Source organism: Apodemus sylvaticus, chromosome 1 (assembly GCF_947179515.1).
Source record: "Apodemus sylvaticus chromosome 1, mApoSyl1.1, whole genome shotgun sequence".
NCBI classification, from domain to species: domain Eukaryota; kingdom Metazoa; phylum Chordata; class Mammalia; order Rodentia; family Muridae; genus Apodemus; species Apodemus sylvaticus.
Window position 1 is genome coordinate 154,888,291 of NC_067472.1, and position 8,004 is coordinate 154,896,294.

Below are 8,004 nucleotides of genomic sequence, written 5' to 3' on the forward strand. Positions count from 1 at the left end.
AATCAGATACAGTGTACAGCGTGATGTCGAGGCTGTACCATGGACTACTCTTCCATTATTCCCTTTTGAAACCACCCTAAAACAGCTGATGGTGGGGCGTGGTCATTAGTTTGCTTGTATGATGGTGCAGTCTAGGGCATATATAACTTCTAACATATATCTTACCAAAAAGAGTGGTCTACCACAGTGCCTTAAACTCCTAATCTGAGATCATTGGGTATAATTTGATTTTGGAAGAGGCCAGTATTAGAATTTTTCTGCTAGAAAAGTGAAAGTTTTCCATGTCCTTTTCTCTTTTCCTATTTTTTCCTGTATTTTTTTTAATCTCAGGGAACATAATATTTATTTCTATGGCAGCCAAGAATTATTGAAATTTTTTCTTAACTCCATTAATTTTAGCTGTATATATCATGATCCTCCAAAATATCCTTTTGCATGGGTCAAAAATCATTCTAACTTATTCAAAAATGAAAGATTCTTAATTTTTTTTATTTTTTTCAGTTGTCACACTTATTAGTTTAGCTATGCTGTGGTATAAGTACTACCAATTGGCAAACTGGTCTTGCAGTTTTAAAATCTAAAAGTACAATGTTGAGTTGTCATGAAAAGTTTTTGTTTGCTTTCATTTTTTGTTTCTGGTTTTCTTTTCTGAAGGCTTAAGTAGAGTCATCCATTTCTTTGTTTTGCTTGAGTTATGGTCACTTGCTGACAAACTTTGGTATCACATGGCTTATAAAAAACTATCACACTGTATTTTATGTAATATTCTCCCTGTGTGGAGGTTGTATTCAAATTCTTGCCCTTTGAACAAGCACTGGTCATATCACATTAGGGGCCCAGCATACTCCATTATCAGTAATTGTCTTGATAATTAGGTCTGTAATGGCTTTGTCCCAAAATGTTTACATTGTGATTAGTATTTCAGCATTTGAATTTGAAGTGGGATAAAGTTCAACTCAAAGCCCTCAAGTGATTTTGTTTTTATAGTTAAACCAAGTTGCTAACTATGAGGAAATGGAGGAATTGTAAAAGAAGCACTGTTGTCTTAGGTATTCTTGCTTACCAACTGGACTACATGAGAATGAACTACAATCCAGAATTGAAGAGTACACCTGTAAAAGATTTTTGCTTGGTTTGAAGTGAGTGAATGTACTTCTAGTCTAAACCTATGATATAGGAAGACACCTGCCCCTCTACAGATTCATATATTTGAATGTTTGGTCATTAAGGAGTGACACTACTATGAGGTGTATCCTTACTGAGGGAGTAGCTATGGCCTTTTTTGTAGGAAGTGTGTCAACTGATGAAAGGCTTTGGGTTTCAAATGCTCAAGCTAAGTCCATGCCCCCCCCCCACACCCCCCCACCCCCGTCTCTCTCTCTCTCCCTCTCTCCTTCTCCCTCTCTCTTCCCTCCTTCAGTCTGCTGATGCAGATGCAGAACTCTCAGCTACTTTCCAGGCTCATGTCTTACCTCATGTCATTATTCTTCCTGCTGTGATGACAATGGACTAAATATTTGAACTGTAAACCGTCCTCAAGTCAATGTTTTCCTTAATAGGAGTTGTTGAGGTTATGTTGCTTCTTTACAGCAAAACAAACTCTAAGGCAATTATCACACTGAATTTTCTCTGTAGAAATATTACTCGAGAATATGTTCAGTTCACTGCAAATTACATGCATGCCCATGTGATATAAGCTGATGTGCCTTTAGTAAAGATTTGGGTTTCTAAGAGTAGCCATTTACTTTACCACAAAATAAATAAGGGGAAAGCTCACGAATTCCAAGATTGGAAACCTAAATGACCAATTACAAAATTGCCAAATCTCTATTTCTCCTTGTTGAAAATGTTAAGAAAATCTAAGTTTTAAATTATCATGTGGGTTTACCCTGAAATGTATCAAATGAGAGTGTCATATCTTTTAGGGTTTGTCTTAACTTTTGTAAAATACAGTCTTAACGATATATGTCCCAGGCTACATATATATATATATATATATATATATATATATATATATATATATATATATATATATATATATATGTGTGTGTGTGTGTGTGTGTGTGTGTGTGTGCGTGTGTGTGTGTGTGTGTGTGTGTATGTGTGTGTGTGTATGTATATATGGAGAGAATCCAAGGAGAAGTATTAAAAAAATCTCTGAAACAGAGATTAGAGTGGAATGTGTGGAAGACCACATGAATTGGAATGCCCATGGCTCACAGTGGGCCTCACCATCACCTCCTATGCTCGTGTTTCTAGCCTAAACATGATGGAGCCCCAGAGGTAGAAGTTCATATGGTGAAGTGAACATAGGAAGATAAAAAATAAATTCTGTTTGGGACAGAGTGTAAAGGACTGGGATGTCTAAGGAACCACAGTGCTTCCTTTCTTGTTCTCCATTCTCTCAGCAACTCAGTATAGACAGTGGTTGCGCCTTTGGTCAGAAGTGAGGTACTAAGACTGCACCAATGTAGGAACCTTAAAGCCAGATATGCTCACAATTAATCTGGCCCTTAACAGAAATTGGAACTAAAATCTGGTATCAGAGATCTGGTCTCAGAACCCCTAGAAAATACCAAAGTAATGAGTTATAACAGGTTAAGACAATCCCTGAAAATCAGGCCTATCACAGTCTCTGGTCAGGCAGCTGATGGCAGCCTTGGAAGAACTGTTTCTGGTTGGCTTCAAATTCTATCATTTAGGTTGCTGTCTCCTTAGGTTGTAGGACCATTGGCTGTCAAAGTGCCTGTGGCAATAGAGATAAGATAGTTTGTGAGAATAGAATTTAGTTTATTTCCTTATTTTGGGTTTGAAATTGATATTTCACCATACAAATTGAACCTTTTGAGAATGTTTACTAGGAGCTGGAGAGATGGCTCTATGGTTAAGAGCATACCTTTTTCACAGGACTCAGAATTGTATCCACCTGGCACTTCACAACCATCTGTATCTCATCTCCAGACAGGACATCTGAGACCCTCTTATGGTCTCCTCAGGCACACACATGGTACAAATGCATACATCCGGACAACACCCTCCTATACACAAAATAAAAAAATAAAATGAAATAAAAATAATGTTTAGGATAAAAACAAAAGCATTATTTTGGCTCTCTTAAAACACCTAAAAAAAACTTAAAAGCTTGTCAAAATAATACCAGTAAAATAATACCAGTGCCCAACACCAACAGCTTGAGGATAGTCATTATTTTTGTTGTTAATTCAATGTATCAACTGTTATCTTAGTTGTTGCATCTGACAGTGCTAGATAGGGTGGCACATGCCTTTTTCTCAGATTTTATTATCCTTTTTGTGCACCTACACTATTAGTCTTGAGTCATCTTAATCTTCACAAACTTCTTCAGACATTTTATTATGGAACATCCCTAGAGGACAGACTTGTAGTTTATCAATTTTCTGTAAAATCTCCCTCAACTGATCAAGAATCTTCACCTCAAAATATGGATAATTTACCTCAATTTATAACTGAACATATTTATATTATTAATGACTTACATCTATGATATAAACAGGTAGACCAATGAAATAATCAGATATTGACGCTTCATATCTATGGGGTACGAAACATTAAAAAAGAGCTGGCATGTTCCCATGCTAGTGCCAGCAAGGCAAGCAGTGAGCCCAGTGTGACTCACTCAGCGGTCCCTCTGCCCGCCATTTCTCTGGTGGGGACCCCGAGTTCTTCTCGCTTCTTTTTTTTAATTTATTGATATATTTATTTACATATCAAATGATTTCCCCTTTTCTGGACCCCCACTCCCCGAAAGTCCCATCAGTCCCCTTTCCTCCCCCTGTTTTCCCACCCAACCCTTCCCACTTCCCTGTTCTGATTTTGTTCTATACTGCTTCACTGAGTCTTTCCAGAACAAGGGGCCACTCCTCTGTTCTTCTTGTTCCTCATTTGATGTGTGGATTATGTTTTGGGTATTCCAGTTTTCTAGGTTAATATCCACTTATTAGTGAGTGCATACCATGATTCATCTTTTGAGTCTGGGTTACCTCACTTAGTATGATGTTCTCCAGCTCCATCCATTTGCCTAAGAATTTCATGAATTCATTGTTTCTAATGGCTGAATAGTACTCCATTGTGTAGATATATCACATTTTTTGCATCCACTCTTCTGTTGAGGGATACCTGGGTTCTTTCCAACTTCTGGTAATTATAAATAGGACTGCTATGAACATAGTAGAGCATGTATCCTTATTACATGCTGGGGAATCCTCTGGGTATATGCCCAGGAGTGGTGTAGTAGGATTTTCTGGAAGTGAGGTGCCCAGTTTTTGGAAGAACTGCCAGACTGATTTCCAGAGTGGTTGTAACAATTTGCCACCCCACCAGCAGTGGAGGAGTGTTCCTCTTTCTCCACACCCTCTCCAACACCTGCTGTCTCCTGAATTTTTAATCTTAGCCATTCTGACTGGAGTAAGGTGAAATCTCAGGGTTGTCTTGATTTGCATTTCCCTAATTATTAATGAAGTTGAGCATTTTTTAAGATGTTTCTCCACCATCCGAAATTCTTCAGGTGAGAATTCTTTGTTTAACTCTGTACCCCATTTTTTAATAGGGTTTTTTGGTTTTCTGGAGTCTAACTTCTTGAGTTTTTTATATATATTGGATATTAGCCCTCTATCTGATGTAGGATTGGTGAAGATCTTTTCCCAATTTGTTGGTTGCCGATTTGTCCTTTTGATGGTTTCCTTTTCCTTACTTTGTAATTTTATGAGGTCCCATTTGTCAATTCTTGATCTTAGAGCATATGCTATTGGTGTTCTGTTCAGAAACTTTCTCCCTGTACCGATGTCCTCAAGGGTCTTCCCCAGTTTCTTTTCTATTAGCTTCAGAGTGTCTGGCTTTATGTGGAGGTCCTTGATCCATTTTGGATTTGAGCTTAGAACAAGGAGACAAGGATGGATCAATTCGCATTCTTCTGCATGCTGACCTCCAGTTGAACCAGCACAATTTGTTAAAAAGGCTATCTTTTTTCCATTGGATGTTTTCAGCCTCTTTGTTGAGGATCAAGTGGCCATAGGTGTGTGGGTTCATTTCTGGATCTTCAATCCTGTTCCATTGATTTGCCTGCCTGTCACTGTATGAATACCATGCAGTTTTTAACACTATTGTTCTGTAGCATTGCTTGAGGTCAGGGATACTGATTCCCCCAGACTTTCTTTTGTTGCTGAGACTAGTTTTAGCTACCCTAAGTTTTTTGTTATTCCAGATGAATTTGATAATTGCTCTTTCTAACTCTGTGAAGAACTGAGTTGGGATTTTGATGGGTATTGCATTGAATCTGTATATTGCTTTTGGCAAAATGGCCATTTTAACTATATTGATCCTGCCGATCCATGAGCATGGGAGGTTTTCCCATTTTTTGAGGTCTTCTTGCATTTCCTTCTTCAGGGTCTTGAAATTCTTGTCATACAGATCTTTCACATGTTTGGTAAGAGTCACACCAAGATACTTTATACTGTTTGTGGCTATTGTGAAGGGGGTCATTTCCCTAATTTCTTTCTCAGCCTGCTTATCCTTTGAGTATAGGAAGGGCACTGATTTACTTGAGTTGATTTTATAACCTGCCACTTTGCTGAAGTTGTTTATCAGCTGTAGGAGTTCTCTAGTGGAGTTTTTTGGGTCACTTAGGTAGACTATCATGTCATCTGCAAATAATGATAGTTTGACTTCTTCCTTTCCAATTTGTATCCCTTTGACCTCCTTATGTTGTCGAATTGCCCAAGCTAGTACCTCAAGTACAATATTGAAAAGATAAGGAGAAAGGGGGCAGCCCTGTCTAGTCCCTGATTTTAGTGGGATTGCTTCAAGTTTCTCTCCATTTAGTTTGATGCTGGCTACCGGTTTGCTGTATATTGCTTTAACGATGTTTAAGTATGGGCCTCTTATTCCTCTTCTTTCCAAGACTTTAAGCATGAAAGGATGCTGAATTTTGTCAAATGCTTTTTCAGCATCCAATGAAATGACCATGTGGTTTTTTTCTTTGAGTTTGTTTATGTAGTGGATTGCATTGATGGATTTCTGTATATTGAACCAATCCTGCATCCCTGGGATAAAGCCTACTTGATCATGGTGGATGATCGTTATGATGTGTTCTTGGATTCGGTTGGCAAGAATTTTATTTAGTATTTTTGCATCGATGTTCATAAAGGAGATTGGTCTGAAGTTTTCTTTCTTTGTTGGATCTTCGTGTGGTTTTGGTATGAGCGTAATTGTGGCTTCGTAGAACGAATTGGGTAGGGTTCCTTCTGTTTCTATTTTGTGAAATAGTTTGAAGAGTATTGGTGTTAGGTCTTCTTTGAAGGTCTGATAGAATTCTGCACTGAAACCATCTGGTCCTGTGCTTTTTTTGGTTGGAAGACTTTCTATGACCCCTTCTATTTCTTAGGGGTTATGGGACTGTTTAGATGATCTATTTGGTCCTGATTTAATTTTGGTATTTGGTATCTGTCAAGGAAATTGTCCATTTCCTCCAGATTCTCCAGTTGTGTTGAGTATAGGCTTTTGTAGTAGGATCTGATGATTTTTTGGATTATCTCAGTTTCTGTTGTAATATCTCCCTTTTCATTTCTAAGTTTGTTAATGTGGATACTTTCTCTGTGCCCTTTGGTCAGTCTGGCTAAGGGCTTATCTATCTTGTTGATTTTCTCAAAGAACCAGCTCCTGGACTCGTTGATTCTTTGTATGGTTCTCTTTGTTTCCACTTGATTGATTTCAGCCCTGAGTTTGATGATTTCCTGTCTTCTACTCCGCCTGGGTAAAATAGCTTCTTTTTGTTCCACGGCTTTCAGGTGTGTCATTAAGCTGCTAGTATATGCTCTCTCCATTTTCTTTTTGGAGGCACTCAGGGCTATGAGTTTTCCTCTTAGCACTGCTTTCATTGTGTCCCAAAGATTTGGGTATGTTGTGCCTTCATTTTCATTAAATTCTAGAAAGTCTCTGATTTCTTTCTTTATTTCTTCTTTGGCCAAGTTGTCATTGAGTAGAGTATTGTTGAGCCTCCATGTGTATGTGGGCTTTCTGTTGTTTTTGTTGCTATTGAAAACCACTCTTACAACATAGTGATTTGATAGGAGGCATGGGTTTAGTTCAATCTTCTTGTATTTGTTGAGGTCTTTCTTGTGACCAATTATATGGTCGATTTTGGAGAAGGTACCATGAGGTGCTGAGAAAAAGGTATATTCTTTTGCTTTAGGGTGAAATGTTCTATAAATATCAGTCAAATCCAATTGGTCCAAAGCTTCAGTTAGTATTACTGTGTCCCTGTTTAGTTTCTGTTTTCCTGATCAGTCCATTGAGGAGAGTGGTGTGTTGAAGTCCCCCACAATTATTGTGTTAGGTGCAATGTGTGCTTTGAGCTTTAGTAAAGTTTCTTTTACGAATGAGGGTGCCCTTGTATTTGGAGCATAGATGTTCAGAATTGAAAGTTCTTCTTGTTGGATTTTTCCTTTGACCAGCAAGAAGTGTCCCTCAGTGTCTCTTTTGATGACTTTAGGTTGAAAGTCAATTTTATTTGATATTAGAATGGCTACTCCAGCTCGTTTCCCGAGACCATTGGCTTGTAAAATTGTCTTCCAGCCTTTTACTCTAAGGTAGTTTTGTCTTTGACATTTAGGTGTATTTCCTGTATGCAGCAAAATGTAGGTTCCTGTTTTCTTATCCAGTCTGTTAGTCTATGTCTTTTTATTGGGGATTTGAGTCCATTGATGTTAAGAGATATTAAGGAATAGAGATTATTACTTCCTGTCATTTTTGATGTTATTTTTATATTTGAGTGATTATCTTCTTTTGGGTTTGATGAAGGAAGGTTACTATGTTTACTTTTTCCAGGGTGTAGTTTCCTTCCTTGTATTGGAGTTTTCCTCCTATTATTCTTTGTAGAGCTTGGTTTGTGGAAAGATATTGTGTAAATTTGGTTTTGTCATGGAATGTCTTGGTTTCTCCATCTATTTTGATTGAGAATTTTGCTGGGTA